Here is a 17,113-nt window from a genome sequence, read left to right as displayed (position 1 = left end):
GTAATTTATTCTACAATTAATAAAATAACATATTTTTAGGACAAACACAATTTTCTGTATATACACACATACAGAAAGAAATACACGGTCAGTTTCCGACAGGATTTGTCGATGTTTTGCAAAAATGGTAAGCTCATACGAAAGCTATTTTTTTAGAAACACGCCTACGAAAAAAGCTAAACTTGTAGCCAAAGAGCCAATAGGCGAAGTCGCCTTCCATTGGAAGGTACTACTCGAAAGTCAATGAGCTAATGCCGCCAACCTTGGATCACACAAACGTGGCGCGCAGTATGAACGGCGAGACAAACAAAAAAGGAAAAAATGTTTGCCGATGGACACGATACCCACAAGCATCCTTGCCTACCATGAAACCTCAGCCCCATATATTCGATCTCACCGACCCAAACATCCTTGCCTACCATGAAACCTCAGCCCCATATATTCGCCTCATCCATGTCCCCATCTCCTCACCACAAGGCACAAGCCCTCATCCAAAGGGTTCAAACCCGAAGCCCTCCTTAGCCCACAGTAACCGTACACCTCCCGGTGTCAGTCACTCTGTTCTGAGTTCCAAGGCCCAAGCTCAAGCCCATCGAGTGAGGCTCAAGGCCCAGATCCTCCGATGGTGATCACCGTGGACACCACCGTAGATGCCTCCAATGTCCTCATGGGCCCACCCGAGGCCCGCCAGCGCCATGCCATGGCTCGGGCTGTGATAGCGGTGGCCGATCCGGTGGCGACAGGGGATGAGTTCCTAGACCTGATGGTGCTCATAGAGAACTGCTCCCCGATGTTCATGTCCTCAAGCGACCCTTGCCTAGACTTCTTCCACGTGGTGCCTGGCACGCCGGTCGATTCCATGGAGTCACTCCTAGGCGTCGCCTAGGCAGCTGACTTGGCCACCACGCTCCGCCTCATCGCCAACCTCCATGGCTGTCACACCCAATTTTAATGGTAAAATGAGATGCATAATCTTATATGCGCCCAGAGATCAGTCACACACATAAGCCGACAAATTATCAATAGTATCATCACAAGTGTTTATTACATCACGAATAATAAGATAGAGTCTTCACATAAATATAGTGGAAGTATAAAGATAAATCTCTCACGGAAGCTCTATATCACAGGGACATCAACTGGTTGACCACAAGTCTAGTAATCCTCATGAAAGTTGTCATTACCATAGTCATTTGTTACCCATCCGGGATTTTATCCAAATAATGAAAATAAACAAGCGTAAGTATATGTCACACTCTGTAGAGGTTGTACACTTTTACTATGAGTCGTGATACTCATATGCCCAGGTTAATTACTCCCAAAACACTTTCAAGGTGAGCAGGTAGGGTTTACTATGAAGCCTTTCAAAGGTTCATCTAACAAGTTAGGGCCATTAGATTCACTCGGTAAATAGATGTAGGAACCCCCTGTCGAATGACAGAATTTCATCACGGCTATACACATAAGAGTAGAGGTTGTCCTATACCCGATTTAGCAAGCCATTCTTACGCCAATAAAGGTAACCTCTAACAAGCTAGAAAAGGTCCTCATACTGAGCTAAAGCCAGAGCCATGTAGCCCTCACAGTTGTACTATAAGTCCCAAATGTTTGCTTACAGATAAGTCCTTAGGGAGAGGAATCTGGAGCATTTAGAAAGTAGCTAAATATTCCAGTCCCCTATTTCCAAGTTGCTAAAAAGTCATGTTTTAATATTTATTACATACACCATTAGTCAAGTTATAAGATCATGGTTTAATTGAGCACTAGCAAAGCTACCCAATACATATCCCAGAGGAGACAAGGTGTAAGTTCAATTCTAGAGAATTACTATCAAGGTGACACATTGTCGATGTTTGACCACCAATAGCCTACCATGGGGGTACCCGGAGCAGTATGTTCAGGCTTCAGCGTATGCGGAACTCGACGGTTAACGCAAGAGACAGTCAATTTATCCTGGTTTGGACCCTCGATCGTTGATCGAGTAATAGCCCTATGTTCAGTCGGCGTTAGCCTTTGTGTTGGATTGATTGTCCAGTGTTGTGTTGTAAAAGTCGCTCATCCCTAGGATCCCTGCCCTCCTTTATATAGTTAGGAGGTCAGAATCCTAGTCGGTTTACAATGAGAGTTCCTAGTAGGATTACAGAATACTACTACTACTAAGATTATAGGGAAAGAATCCTAGTTAGACTGGATCTTCTCCCTTCCTTGCGGGGTATCCCGTGAGTCCTGCACGGACAAGCTCCCGAGCACTTCATGGTTGAGTTCTGAAAGCCTCATCTTGTTCCTTCAAGTCTTGTTGAGCAGAAACAAGCATCGTCCGAGTGCTTTCTTGAGCAAAACCGTGTAGCGCTTCGTGAGATCTTCGCGTGGTGTGTACCTTTTTGAAGAAAAAAGTACTCCCATTTGGATGTAGCCCCCGAGCCTCTTGCTGTTTGGCACAAGGAGCTTGAGGGTCTTTTCTTGAAATCATCCTGATTCTTCGTCGAAGGGCTCCCGAGCATATACCTGGGTTCTTTGTCGAAAAGAGCTCGGATATAGCTATGTCCGGGTTCTTTTTGTCATGTGGCCTTGAAGTCGTCTATCTTGAATAAGTCTTCTGAGTGTTGTGCGCTTTTTTGAAGGAAAAAGTGCACTCACTGAGTGTAGCCCCCGAGCCTCTTGCTATTTGGAACAAAAAGTTGGAGGGTCTTGAATCTTATGTCGTTTGAAAGACTGTTGTCTTGAAGTAGTCCTCTTGGTGACGTGCGCTTTTTTGAAGAAAAAGTGCACTCATTGAGTGTAGCCCCCAAGCCTCTTGCTATTTGGAACAAAAAGTTGGAGGGTCGTGAATCTGAGTTGTTCAAAAGAACTGAAAACCTCTCCTGTTGTAGTCCCCGAGCATATATCTGGGTTCTTTTGTTTAGAAAGAACTCGAATGCAGGGTCTTGGCATATTCTCTAGTAGTCTGCTGTTGTCAGATGTAGTTGTATGGTGATGGTTGAGTGTAAATGTTGTTTGTTTATGAGTTGTACAATGTTGGTATATCCTTTCGAATATGCTTATCCTTGAGTACTGTTCCTTCATGCCTGAGTCATCTTTCATTGAATTATGTCTTTTCACTGTGTCCTTTGTTAGGTTTGTTCCGCTGGTGCTCCTGGTCTATGTGCACCGCTTCTTTGGCCTATAAATATCCTCCTCGTGTGCTGTTTTGATTCATCAAGCATTTTTGTTGTGTGGTCTAAAGTCTCCGTAGTCATGAATATGTTAGTTTGTGAAGTAGAGCAGCCCTCGGACGTATTTTACAGTTCTTGTGTATCTTGCCATAGCTAGAGGGAGTCTTGTGATAGGGATTAGAGGTAGGCTAATCCCGCAGTAGCATTGTACTTGGAAGTACGTGGCGGTAATTGGAGGGAGTCTTGTGATGTGGGATGCGATCCTTCATCTGGTAGTTCTAGGTTGATCCTCATTGCCTGCCCTGAGACTGTCCGGTGCAGATTAACACCATATCTAGCATCACATCGATCTTATGTAGACAGATGCCTACCGGCCTTCTCTGCTCTATGTTGTCCCGCCGTGCTGCTGATTTCCGCCTTAGATGCACTGCGTCCGTCCTTTGAAGAAAACAGTATAGCCGAGGGTGGTTTGTTCTACCGAGTAGCAATTTAGAACACGTAGTCGTTCCAGAGCCTAGCCATGTCCGGGTTCCTCTTTGCTACTTTACTTGTCGTGGTACCAAGTTCATTGGGTCTTGTAAGATGTGTAATCTTCTATTTTTTGAAACCATTTATAATGGAAAGAATCTTGCCTTCTGAGTTGTCATTCTTTATTCTCCTGATGTCCCGGTTGTTGATGAGATTTCTGAGTTCTTTCTGTAAGGACTGGGTTGTTGCGCTCCTTGTGAGGTATCCCTTCTTTACTTTATTATTGATGAGTTCTTTTTGTGCTAATATGATAACTCCGCCATGGTGCTGGATGGATAAGTCTGAAATCTGCCTATTGAACTGTACCGTTGTGTGGATTTGAGCCGTCTGTCATTTTAGCTACGTCGGTAAATGGACCATTGAGTCCTCATGCCGTGTTAAAATGGGCCTGGTGGGTCGTGTTTTTACTGGTGTAAAATCTATTTAAAGGCCTTTGTTTTCCTTTTCTTTGGTACCCTACCTTTGCCTTGAAACCCTAGCCTTTGAAATTCCACCACCGCCATTGCTGCCGTCGTTTGAGCGCTTCCGTGTTAGCCTTCTCTATTCTTAGTGCCCCATTGCCTTTGCTAGTATATGGGTAGGAAGAAGTCGACGAGTAAGTCCCAGGCGACCTTCGTCGACGAGGAAGCCTCGCTCTCCGTCATCGAAAATCAAGAATTCATGGTGATGAGGGTTGCTCAGAAGATCTGGCTGGCTCCAACAACAACTAAAGACCAGCTTCGTGAGCTCGTTAGTGATGGTCTGATTCAGAGCAAGGGTATTGCTGATTGGAGAGCTCTAGGTGAGCATCAGGTCCCTGCTCTAAGTCCTAGTGAGATTATTCTTTTCGTCTCCTTTATCCGTGCCGGTCTCTGCATTCCTGCTTCTGCCTTTCTTCACCGATTTCTAAACTATTTTGGGATTAGCCTGAACCATCTTGCTCCTAATGTTGTCCTTCATCTTTCTGTTTTCGTTCATCTCTGTGAAACTTTCCTTGGAATTCCTCCTTCTCTTTCCCTCTTTCGTTACTTTTTCGCCTGAAGCCCCAACCCCGCCGCGATGACACCAATGTTCTTGGTGGCTGTGGGATTCTGTTTCGCCAGGGTCTTAAGAGCAAATTCTTTGACTATGACCTGGTTGATTCTGTAAGGGATTGGCGTGCTGACTGGTTTTATGCTGCCAACTTGATTCCTCCTATTTCCATTCACTCCGGATCTGGCCCTTGGTTAATGACCGATGGGAAAAGAACCCTATGATGACTGCTGAGCTCCAGACGATCAAGCCTTTTCTCGAGAGGATTTGCACTCTAAAACAGCAAGGCTTGACCAGCTTTGGGATTATTTCTAGCTTTCTTCACCACCGAGTTCAACCTTTGAAGGAGCGTGAACATTATGGTTTTGAGTACTCTGGGGCAGAGGACCCTTCTCGTATGGTCCCTGCCCTTGAGTTGACTGATGAGGAGGTGCTCGAGCGTCTTCAGAAGATGCTGAAAGGAGTAAGCGTCATCCCACTTGCTGTCCTTGAGTACAGTGCTAACAACCTGCCCCCTGCTGTGAGTTGTTCTTTTCTTATGTGCGTACTTTTGAATGTCTTTTGTCGTATCCACTTTTTGCTTAATCTTCCTTGTCTTGTTGTTTTACTCTTTTATAGGAATTGGGGCATAATTTCACTGATCCAATTCCCCTTGATGATCTCCCTACAAATGTGGAGGCTAGGGGTAGTCTTGCTAGGGCGTCCTTGACCAGTAAGTTTTAGACTTCCATGATGCTTCCTAGTGTTTCTTCTGCATTTTCTAACGTATATGAAGAGTATGTTCCTCATCTAGTTCCTCGAGCACCTCGTACTTTCAGAAAGAGGGGGCGAGTGGATAGTTCTTCTGCTCCATCTGCTTCCAAGAAGTCTCGCCAGTCGAGTACTCGTCTAGGTACTCTAGTTGTAGCTAGCATGCTCTTAGGTGAGCATATTAATACGCTCTATCCTTTTGTTGTTTGTTTTTATCTTTGATCGAGTACTTTTGTCCTTTTTCAGCTAGAGCTATGGTGGCCTTAGTCGAGAGTGAGGAGGAAGAGGATGATGATGCTGCCCTTGTTACTTGTCGGTGAGTTCTTTTCTTGTTTTCCTGTTGTTGAACTCCTCTTTTTGTTTTGACTTTGGTCTTGTTCTCTTGTAGCAAGCGGTCATCGGGTTCGAGTTCTTCTGGGGCTCCAGTACTGGCCGCACCGCTCCTGTCATAGGGTGGTGGTGATGTTTTTGCTACTATGGTTCCCCCTGCGAGGTCTTCTTTTGGTTTTATGAAGAAGACGATAGCTGAGTGAGTGAATTCTGGTTTTATTTCTCTGCTTCTGTTCTCCTTTTTCTTATTCTTATTGGCGAGTTTCGTTGTCAACTTTTAGGCCTTCGTCTTCCCTAAGCCTCCAGTCGACTTCTTGTCAAACCTCTGGTGCGCCCTTGCATACTGAGTCTCAGGACTCAGAACGTGCGGTCGCTGAGGTGGCTATGAGGGGGACAGAGTCCATAGCTGCTCATTTGCCGGCTCCCGAGGTGACTGTGGCCATGGCGGCGGGTTCATCTGAGGGATTGGCTGTGGCTTCCTAGGAGATTGCCTTGGTCATGTCTTCTTTGCCTCGGCCAACTTCTCCCTCTCCTCTTCTTGCTTTCGGTGGTCCACCTTTGGCTGATGATGTGGTGCAGCAATTTGATGCCACTCATCGATTGTCGGAGCTAACCGCCGCCTAGGGAAGCTTGTCGACCCTTGCGACTTCTTTTGGGGAAAAGCTCTAGGTAAGTTTTTCTGCAGTTCTTTCTTTGGATGTTCATTTTCCTTCTATCCTTATGTCTTATTTTTCTCTCTCTTTTTGCTCAGTCTTTTTCTCATGATCATATTGGCTTCTTTTTCTTGTCTGAGAACGAGAAAAAGTTGTCTTCTGATGTGAGTACTCTGAAGGCTGAGCTTGACCTCTATCAGGCCGAGTTGGAGACCGAGCATCAGACACATTAGAATGAGGAGAAGGCTCTCCATGCCTGGGTAGTTGAGGTAGAAAAGCAGAGGGATGCAGCTGCCCAGGAGGCCTTGAAAAATGTGGAGGCCATGAAGAAAGAGTGACATGGTATCACGAGTTCTTTTTCGTTTCCCTTTGTATTCAAATTTGTTTTTCTGCTGACTTGTCTTTTGTTGCTTGGTCTAGCTCTCCGAGTTGAAAAGTAGAAGCTCTCAAAGGGTATCGAGGAGATGAAGACACTCATTCGTACTAGCCACAATAAGGCTGAGGAGGTAATTACTCAAGCTAAAGAAGAACTCGCGCTTGCTAAGTTGATTAGGCGTGGAGCTGACAGAGATCTTGTGCAGGCCCAAAAAACCATTGAGGATATGACTGGCAAGTTGGCAACGGCTACTGAAAACTAAAAAGCTTTGTGGAAGTCTTTTCGGTCAGTAGCCGACCTTCTCCGAACTCCAACAGATGATGGTCATTCTTGGGCTTAGTTCATTCCCTAAGTGCCGACCTGTTTCCAGGAGTTCATGAAGCGATGTGCCCATCTTTGTACCAGGAATGTTCTCGCCCAGGTCTAGGTTCTTTCTCCGGACTTTCCTTTGTCCAAGGTTGCTGATGAAGTCGAGAGCCAAGAGTATCTGGATGCTGTTGAGAAGTTGGAGCCCGAGGTCGATGATTTAGCCAGGAAGATTGTAGATAATCTTAACATTGATGTTTCTTCTCCTGATGACAATGCTTGATGTAGTCAACCTTTGTATTCTAGCTTCTGTTATAAAACACTATACTTGAAGACTAAATGGAAATTCTTTATTTTTCGTTGATGTCTTCTTTGTCTATATTTCTGTCTCGTAAACAACCTGGCTTAGGTAAATCATTGTCTTGACAAACGTTCTTGATCTGTCAAATGCTTTTCTGGCTTTTGTTTGTGCCTTGTAAATAACTCGGTACAGATCGTTGTCTCAACAAACTTTGTGTTCTTGTTAGTACTGAAAAGACTTAGGACATCTCCAGCTTCTTCTTTTCGGCTTTAACTTGGAGTGTGGTCAACATCTGGTCCTATCTCTGGTTGCAAAAACGTCCTAGGATCGACAAGCCCCCGAGCACTTCATGGTTGAGTTCTAGAAGCCTTGTCTTGTTCCTTCAAGTCTTGTTGAGCAGGAACAAGCGTCGTCCGAGTGCTTTCTTGAGCGAAACCGTGTAGTGCTTCTTGGGATCTTCTGAGTGTCGCCCTTGAGCCTCTTGTTATTTGGAACAAGGAGCTAGAGGGTCTTTATCTTGGAATTACTCTGATTTATGCTCAGGCTTAGTTTTAGTCATTTTGCTTTTTGGTTCGGGTGCTAGCTTATTAGCTACCCTCATTGGCGGGCTCAAGCATCTTTTTGGCTCTTTTGCTCTCGGCCGGTATGCTCAGGCGTCTTTTCAGCCATTTTGCTTATTTGTTCGGGTGTTAGCTTATTAGCTACCCTCATCGGCGGGCTCAAGCATGTTTTCAACTCTTTTGCTCTTGGCCGGTATGCTCAGGCGTCTTTTTAGCCATTTTGCTTTTTGGTTTGGGTGTTAGTTTGTTAGCTACCCTCATCGGCGGGCTCACGCATCTTTTTAGCTCTTTTGCTCTCGGCCGGTATGCTTAGGCATCTTTTTAGCCATTTTGCCTTTTGGTTCGGGTGTTAGCTTGTTAGCTACCCCCATCGGCGGGCTTAAGCAAGTTTTCAGCTCTTTTGCTCTCGGCCGGTATGCTCAGGCGTCTTTTCAGCCATTTTGCTTTTTGGTTCGGATGTTAGCTTGTTAGCTACCCTCATCGGCGGGCTTAACCATGTTTTCAGCTCTTTTGCTCTCGGCCGGTATGCTTAGGCGTCTTTTCAGCCATTTTGTTTTTTGGTTCGAGTGTTAGCTTGTTAGCTACCCTCATCGGCGGGCTCAAGCATGTTTTCAGCTCTTTTGCTCTCGACCGGTATGCTCATTGGAAACAACTCGGGGAGAGCCATAATAAGACATATGTTGTCTAGAAAGAACCATCTTTATTGATCATGAACATTGATAAGTCATAACAATACATATGTTGTCGATGATCACCATCTTTATTGATCATGAACATTGATCTCTTGTAGCTTGTATATATATTTTCCCTTGAGTTGTTTTCATGCGTAGAATCTTCTTAGCTGACTGATGTGCCATGTATTGTTGACTTCTTTTCTGTCTTTGGTTGTCAACTTGTATGTGCCTGGTTCGGTGACTTTTGTGACGATAAAAGGACCTTCCCATGGATTGAGTAATTTATGGCGTCTGTTAGTTTTTTGTATTCTTCTTAGTACTAGGTCTCCGACTTGTAATGATCGAGACTAGGTATTCTTGTTGTAGTGGCGTCTTAATCATTGGAGGTATCTTCCTGATTGAAGGGTAGCGTTTACTCTGACTTCTTCTGTACTGTCGAGTTCTAACCTTCGGGTGTGTTCTGCTTCTCCTTCGTTATATTGTTCTATCCTTGGTGATGTCTAGATCAAGTCAGCAGGTAGTACAGCTTCTGATCCGTAAACCAAGAAGAAATGTGAGTATCCGATGGCTCTGCTTATTTGATCAGGAGGGCGTAGAGTAGTTTTTGCACATGCGGGTACTGAATTTTTTATTCTGACAGTACTTCACTGATGTAGTATACGGGATGTTGTACTTTATATACACGCCCTTCTTCTTCTTGTTCTACGATAATCGCTGTGCTGATCACAGTAGAAGTTGCCACGATATACAACATCATGTCTTCATATTTCTTCGGAGGTGTGAGAACGGGTGAGGAGGTGAGGTATGCGTTGAGCTTCTTGAAAACTTCGTTGTCTTCTTCTGTTCACTCGAACTTGTCTGTCTTCTTTAGCAATTTAAAGAAAGGAAACCCTTTTTTGCCCAGTCTTGATATGAAACGATTAAGGGCCGCCATGTAGCCTATTAGTTTTTGCACATCTTTGATACTTTGAGGAGGGCCCATCTCTGTTATGGCTCAAATCCGCTTGGTGCTTGCTTCAATTCCGCGATGACTAACCAAGAATCCGAGTAGTTGTCCTGAAGGAACTCTGAATATACACTTGTTTGGGTTCAATTTCCACCTCCATCTTTTCAGGTTTTCGAAGGTTTGCTTTAAGTCTTCAATTAGTGTATCTGGGTTCTTTGTCTTTACTACTACGTCATCCACGTATGCTTCTATGTTTTCACCGATCTAATCACCGAGGCATGTCTAGATAGCTCTTTGGTAAGTGTCACCAACATTCTTGAGTCCAAATGACATGGTTTTGTAGCAGTAGGCACCGAATGGAGTGATGAAAGATGTCTTGCTCTGGTCTTGTTTCTTTAATGTGATCTGGTGATATCCTGAATAGCAATCAAGAAAGGATAATAGGGCAGATCCTGCTGTTGAATCAACTATCTGATCAATGCGTGGTAGCCGGAACGGATCTTTCGGGCAGTGTTTATTAAGCTCTGTATAGTCGACACACATGCGCCACTCGTCTGTATTCTTTTTCTGTACCAGAACTGGGTTTGCTAGCCAATCTGGATGGAGGATTTCTCTGATGAATTCGGCTGTCATTAGTTTTGTAATTTCTTTTTTAATTGCTGCCTTCTTGTCTGGTGAGAATCATCGTAGTCGTTGCTTCATAGGCTTAGAGCCTTCATTGATATCAATTCTATGCTCAGCCAACTCTCTTAGGACCCCTGACATGTCGGCCGGCTTCCAAGCGAAGATATCTTTGTTGTCCCGAAGAAAATTGGTGAGCGTGAGTTCCTATTTTGCCGAGAGGTGGGCGTTGATGGTTGCCATTTTGGAGGGATCACCGGTGCCTAGGTCGATTTGCTTGACGTCGGCTTCTTTTGTTGGTGCTAGGATGCTAGGTTTTTAGCCGGTATCACTAGCTCTTCTGGGCTCATTTCTGCTGCAACAGTGGCTATTTCTTTTCTTCCATCGGCGGCCTGTGCTTTTGCTGTAATTTGGATTGCTTGAACATCGTAGTCAAAAGCGCGCTTCAAATCACTCCGAAGAGAAAGGACACTGTTAGGCCCTGGCATCTTAAGCAATAGGTACGGATAATGCGGTATTGCCATGAATTTTGCTAGTGCTGGGCGCCCGAGGATTGCGTGATATGATGAATCAAAGTCCGCAACTTCAAACTTGATGAACTCTGTACGGTAGTTCGAGGGAGTCCCAAAAGTAACTGGTAGAGTGATTTGTCCAAGTGGCATTGCTGTCTTGCCGGGTACTATGCCATAAAAAGGTGTGCTTGTTGGTGTAATCATCCCGACGAGTTGTAGTCCCATCTTCCTTAGAGTTTCTAAAAAATGATGTTGAGTCCGGCTCCTCCGTTGATTAGTACTTTCATAACAGTCATACCCGCAATAGTTGGATCTAGAACCAGTGGGTAATGGCCTGCATTTCCTACGCTAGTCCATTGGTCTTCTCTTGAAAATTGGATTGGATACTATGACCAATTGAGATATCTTGGTGTAGCAGGTTCTGCTGCCATGATGGTTCGTAACGCTAGCTTTTCTTGATGTTTGCTTCTGGAATCTGGAACCCCAGCAAAGATTACTGCTACTATCCCCCTAGATTTTTGGAATCCCTTGTCTTCGTGGTTGTCTTCTTCTTTTTTCTGATTGCCTTCTTTGGTGTTCTCCTTACTATCTTTCCTTGTGTATTGATCTTTGAAGGTGTAGCGATCTCCGATGGTGTGATTTCCTTTGGGGTGTAAGATGCAACGCATGTTTTCAATGTCATCATACCTTCTGGGCTTGGAAAACTTTCTTGATTTGTCAGTCACTACTACGGTGTTGTCTGGTCCACGTTTTCTTTCCTGGTGTCTGTTGTTTCGAAGATTTTGCCTGTCCGTGTTGTCACAGTTGTTTCTATCCGGAAATTTTTCTCGTGTCTTTTCCTCTACAGTAATAATCTTTTCCACTGTTCATCTGAATTCTTTATTATTTCTTGGGTTTTCTTTGCAGAAGTCTTGAAATTGCCACCTAGCCATGATTCCATGAGAGAAAGCTTCGATTACTTCTCGTTGGGTGATGTCATGTACTTGAGCTCATAGTTCGCCAAATCATCGATAGTAATTTCTGAGACTTTTGCCTCCTTTCTGCTTGAGTCCTTTTAACTCTGCATGGGTGATTGGGTGTGTAATGATACCCATGAAATTTTCACAGAAAGCTCTTTACAAGTCCTTCCAATTTCTGATTGATCATGGATTCAATTTGTCAAACCATTGAAGAGGCATGGTTTCAAGGGCCATGGGAAAGAACAAGGTCTTAATGTCATCGTCTCCTCCGACCAATTCAATCGATTGTGAGTAAATTCTGAGCCACTGTCTTGGTTCGGTCTTGCCATCATACTTGGAGTGGTTGGACGGCTAGAACTTGTGAGGTAGTCGTATTGAAGCAAGTCTGTTTGCAAAATAGGGGAATCTATCTTGCATTCTGGCTTCTATGTATTCTGATTCTGCGCCCCCTTCTTGCCAGCTGTTGTCTTGGTGAGAGTAGTTTTGTGTGGCTGTCCGAGTAGGTGCTTTGCTTCTGGCCTTTCTTGGTTGTTCGACTTGGTCGTTTTGACTATGATTTCTTCTACTTTCTCTGTTGTGACTTCCACTTGGTCCAAGTCTCTCGAAAGTGGACTTCCTTTGATTTTGGTCTTCCGGCTCATGAGATGTTGACCTATCAGGTAGTCTTGAGTAGGCCCTTCCATCATGCGTCCTTAGGACTATTGATCAGAGGAAGTCCTAGAGCTGTTCTTGTTTTTATTGGGATGTGAAGTCGCCCTGAGTTCTTCTAATGCTTCTCGGATCTTATCGTAGGGTGTATTCACTGCTCATCCTTCTTCGACCTCTCGCTCTGATTTTCTTCTATTGTACTCGGCTAGGTCTGACTCATATTTGATCCAAGTTTCCTTTCGCTGCTTAGCACGGCGTTGATGTCCTTGTTTCAATTTGTTCTTTCTCTCTCTGGCTTGCCTCTGACTCTCAGTCTCACCATCGTGCCCCTAGATAAATGGTGATATGTTGGATTCAGATTCATCTGAAGACCTGACGTCGGGCGCTTCAGGGGGGACCAATGGTGATCGAGGACGGCGAATCATGAATACTTCTCGAGTGTGAGTTGTTCTATCATCGATGTTGGTTTCCGTACTGTCAGAGTTGTTGATAACTTTAGTAGAGGCTTCAAGGTCATAGATCGAGTCTCCTTCTTGGTAGGGTAGAGTTGTTGTCATTGTTGTGTCAACTAGCCAGGTACTACTATCCTCAGGAACAGAACCTGGCCAGTGGATGATGCAGTCTTGAAATGTCACGATTAGCACGAGACCTTTCTGAGCTCCTGTCAGTGGTATTCCAAGCACTGGATTAAGAGATCTTTCGAGCTGTGCCTGATAAAATATTGCCATGTTGTCGAGGCCGAACGGAAAGGACCCGTCTTCTTTAGAGTACTCTAAGTGTACTCTGAGCTGTATTTTTGATAGGTTGATGTCATGTTCCGGAGCCTTATTGGAAAAGAACTCAGTTTTCTAAAAGAACTCGAATAAGACTCCGTCTTAGAAGCGAAGCCTGAGTTTGAATCGGATGCGTGAAGCCGTAAAATCTGAGTTGGATCGGACATCGCAAGCTGTGCGAATCTTACAGCATGTTGATTTGTCATTGTCGCCGAAATAGAAAAGTCCTGATGATGATCTGAATCTTCGAGGAGACGGCCTTAGAGCTTGCCATCGTTGCCTGCCTCGTAGATCCACGAACCAAAGATGAAGGTTGATCGCTTCGAGAAGATCATGTTGTCAAGGTCCATCGAGCTCTCGGATGCAAAGTCGCCGAAAGCCCCTGCCTGGTGCGCCAGCTGTCGATGTTTGACCACCGATAGCCTGCCATGGGGGTACCCAGGGCAGTATGTTCGGGCTTCAGCATATGCTGAACTCGATGGTTAACACAAGAGACAGTCGATTTATCCTAGTTCGAACCCTCGATCATTGATCGAGTAATAGCCCTACATCCCTTCGGTGTTAGCCTTTGCGTTGGATTGATTATCTAGTGTTGTGTTATAAAAGTCGCTCGTCCCTAGGATCCCTGCCCTCCTTTATATAGTTAGGAGGTCAGAATCCTAGTCGGTTTACAATGAGTGTTCCTAGTAGGATTACAGAATAATACTACTACTAAGATTATAGGGGAAGAATCCTAGTTAGACTAGATCTTCTCCCTTCCTTGCGGGGTATCCCGTGGGTCTCGCACCGACACACATGCAGCATGAATTAAATGTTTTAAAGTTGATAGGAAACAAGGATAATCCCATGCTATACTTGCCCCGAACAAAGTCCTCCTGCTGATCCTGCTCATCAAAGTAGTACTCTGGTTCACCCACGAATTGCTCACCGTCTATACTCGACAATCACAGCAACATACAAGCATGTAGAAGCAATCATGCATAGCAAACAAAAGCTATAGATTAGAATAGTACACCAACAACATAGAATCAATATGAAAAGTTTGTAAAACAAATCTATGTCTCGCTATGAACACACAGACGCGAAGATCACAAAAATCGGAGCTAAAACGAAGAAGTTATGAATTAAACAAGATTTCCTTTAGTAAAATAATAGATTAAATCTAACCTCAAATTTTAAAAGTTAAAAACATACCTAACATTAGTATGAACATGTAGATTATGGAATTATGAACCTAACGCAAGTTGAACGGATCAAATCGGAGTTAAAACGGAGATTTAATGGCTAAAACAAGATTAGTGGTAAAACTGTAAATAGATGAAAACATATTTTGAATCTAATCCGAAGGAAACTATGCTTTCTAAAGAAGAAAATGTATTCTGGATTTGCACGTTGGACTGCGGGTTCTATAATAAAAAACTCAAGGGTCTCTTTAGAAAAAAATACAAGGACGGTGGGTTGAGATCTAATTAATTGTAAGGGTCTTTTTGCAAAATTATAGGTGAAGGGGTATCGGGCTCTATCGGCCGTTGGATCAAACTTGGACAGTTGAGATCAAATCAGAGGGGGGAGAGAGGGCCTGCTGGCCAGAGATGAAACAGCGCGACAACGCCTTGGCCGGAAGTAGAAGACCTCATCGGCGTTCGACAATGCGACGCTACCGGCCACCATAAACCGAACGGAACGCACAGGGAGCAAGAGAAGAAAACAGAGAACTCACCAAAGTAGCTTACAGCTATCGACGATAGATGGAAATGGCATGCGGTTTTGGTGGACTGTTCTCGGCGGCGGTGGCTAGGGCTAGCAGCGGTGCTGTGGCTTGCTTCCAAAGCTGGACGAGGAGGCAGCGCGGGCGCTGTTGCTACTTATGAGGGTGGTGGGAGCTTGTGACGCACACATACCAGGGCGGAGTCAGGGCAAGCATGGATTCCTGACTAGAGTCGTGACTAGCCCGGACTCAAGCTAGAGGAAGTAGAAAACAGCTGACAAGCGGGACCTAGTTGCCAGTGGCTCAAGGCATGAGAAGAGAGGACACGGGTGCTGTGGCTACGGAGAAGCAAGGCGGCCCAAGAGCAGAATGCGGGAGAGGTAAAGCTGAGGAGGGCAGAGGAAAGAGCGGGCCGACTGGGCCAAAAAACCAGGGAGGAGAAATGAAATCCTTTTCTTTTTTCTAAACAAATTTCCAAACAAATTTTGAATGCAAATTCAACTCAATTTGAAGTTTGATTTAAAACCACACAATACAAAAATAATATGCAACAACATGAATGCATATACATGTATGTAGACCTATATTTGATTTTAATTTTAACAAAGTTATTATTTTTTCCTAGATTTCAATGCTCACAAAATGCATAATTAAATTGTTTTCTCCTATTTTAAAACCATGCAAACTTTAGGGTGTTACAGCGGTGTGCATGGGAGCAGAAAGTCTGACCGCGAGGGATTCTATGCCACTATGATCTGGCTCCACGCCCGCCACCTGGGCATGTTGGCCCTCAATGCCACCCCCGTCGCTGACTTTGGCTTTCTCAAGGAATTCCCCGAGCTGCTCCACCGCATCGTGCACGACGGGGTCTCCACCAGGACACCTAGCAAGAAGGTGCGCCTCGTCGCCAAGGGAGGAGGATTCATCGATAGCTGAGGCTGGGGACGCGGCTACTTTAGCAGCCGTATGCCCTGCACCCACGTGAAACAAGAAAATTCCACGCGCGTCAGCTCAATGGAGGAGCACGTCGTGGCTAGCCTCGAGCACGATCGGGGACTCATGGCCACGGCCGTGGTCGCGCGTCGGGCTTGGAGAGCGGAGGCCACTGTGAGGGTGGTCGAGATGTATAGCAATGACCCCACCTACCAATTCCTACACGGCCGACCTCTTCATGGGGCTCATCGCGGAGGACATGCGCAAGCTCACCGACGGCAAGGTCTAGGAGTTCTCGCTCGCTACCAAGTGGTGCCCATAGACAGAATCTTTGTACGACCTCTCCATGCTACTCTATGAGGCCGTCATGCGGCACCTCTTTCCCAAGGGCTCCATGCCCGAGCTCGCCATGGATCTCATGGACGAGCACTATGCGTACCGCGCATGCGAGCGGCTCCATAGGGCGGCGCTCGTGTCGCTTCGCCGTGTGCTCAAGCTCTCCGAGGTCTTCATCTTAGCGTGTGCATGGGAGTCAGTCGCGTACACATGTGTCGCCTCCGTGGCCATGAAGAACTACAAGGAGCTCTTCCTCAAGCATGACGCCGACCGCTTCAACACCTACCTCACCGACGTCAAGTCCGGCAAGAAGCGAATCACCACGGGCGCGCTGCTCCCGCATGAGATCATCGCCTCCCTCGGCGACAACAGCAGCATGGCCAACCTATAGTGGTAGCGCATGGTCAATGACATGCACACGCTCGACAAGGTGAGCAACTATGTCACCGTGTGTGACGTGTCCGGGAGCATGTCCTGTTAGGTTGATCTCCACCAAGTTGGCCCAACGGCCAATTGGGCCCTTGATCCACGCCCTGATCGAGGGCGCCTAGCCGTTCTCTTGGCTAATGGCCCCCCTGTCACGTAGCACTATAAAGAGGAAGGTGGGGCCTAGACATAAGGTACGAGGTTCACTACTGCCGCCAGTTCTCCACCGAGTCTAACCCTAGTCCGATCAAGAGGGGAGTGCTATGAGCATCGGGAAGCTCCATTGGTGTCACTACTGGACCGTGTCCCACTATGTTGCTACTTCTACTCCGACATCAGTGGCTACGTTGCGGCAGCGCCATGGCCACCACTGCATGCGGCGAGGTACATCCGCAAGTTCCTTTGTCTAAGTTGAGTTTTACCCACTGATCTATGCCTAGATGATCATAGAATTGTATCAATGGTATCAAAGCCTTACTAGGGTATAGATCTAGATCTTGGGGTAGAAAAATGGAAAGAAATCAGAAGGAGATGAAAGATTGAGATTTTCCCCAAACCCTAACCCTAAAGAACATGGATGGATCGGGAGAGGGACTCAACAGGGCTCCTC

The 17,113-nt window shown here is 45.6% G+C and overlaps 1 pseudogene; it reads left to right on the top strand.

Moving 5' to 3' along the window:
* The first annotated feature begins 622 nt into the window (after positions 1-622).
* On the top strand, positions 623-16,558 carry LOC136468653 (uncharacterized; annotated as a pseudogene).
* Positions 16,559-17,113: the final 555 nt, after the last annotated feature.

The sequence above is a fragment of the Miscanthus floridulus genome, chromosome 8, assembly GCF_019320115.1.
Source record: "Miscanthus floridulus cultivar M001 chromosome 8, ASM1932011v1, whole genome shotgun sequence".
In the NCBI taxonomy this organism is placed as follows: Eukaryota; Viridiplantae; Streptophyta; class Magnoliopsida; order Poales; family Poaceae; genus Miscanthus; species Miscanthus floridulus.
The sequence above is the reverse complement of the archived record's forward strand: the minus strand, read 5'-3'. Positions and strand labels throughout refer to the sequence as shown.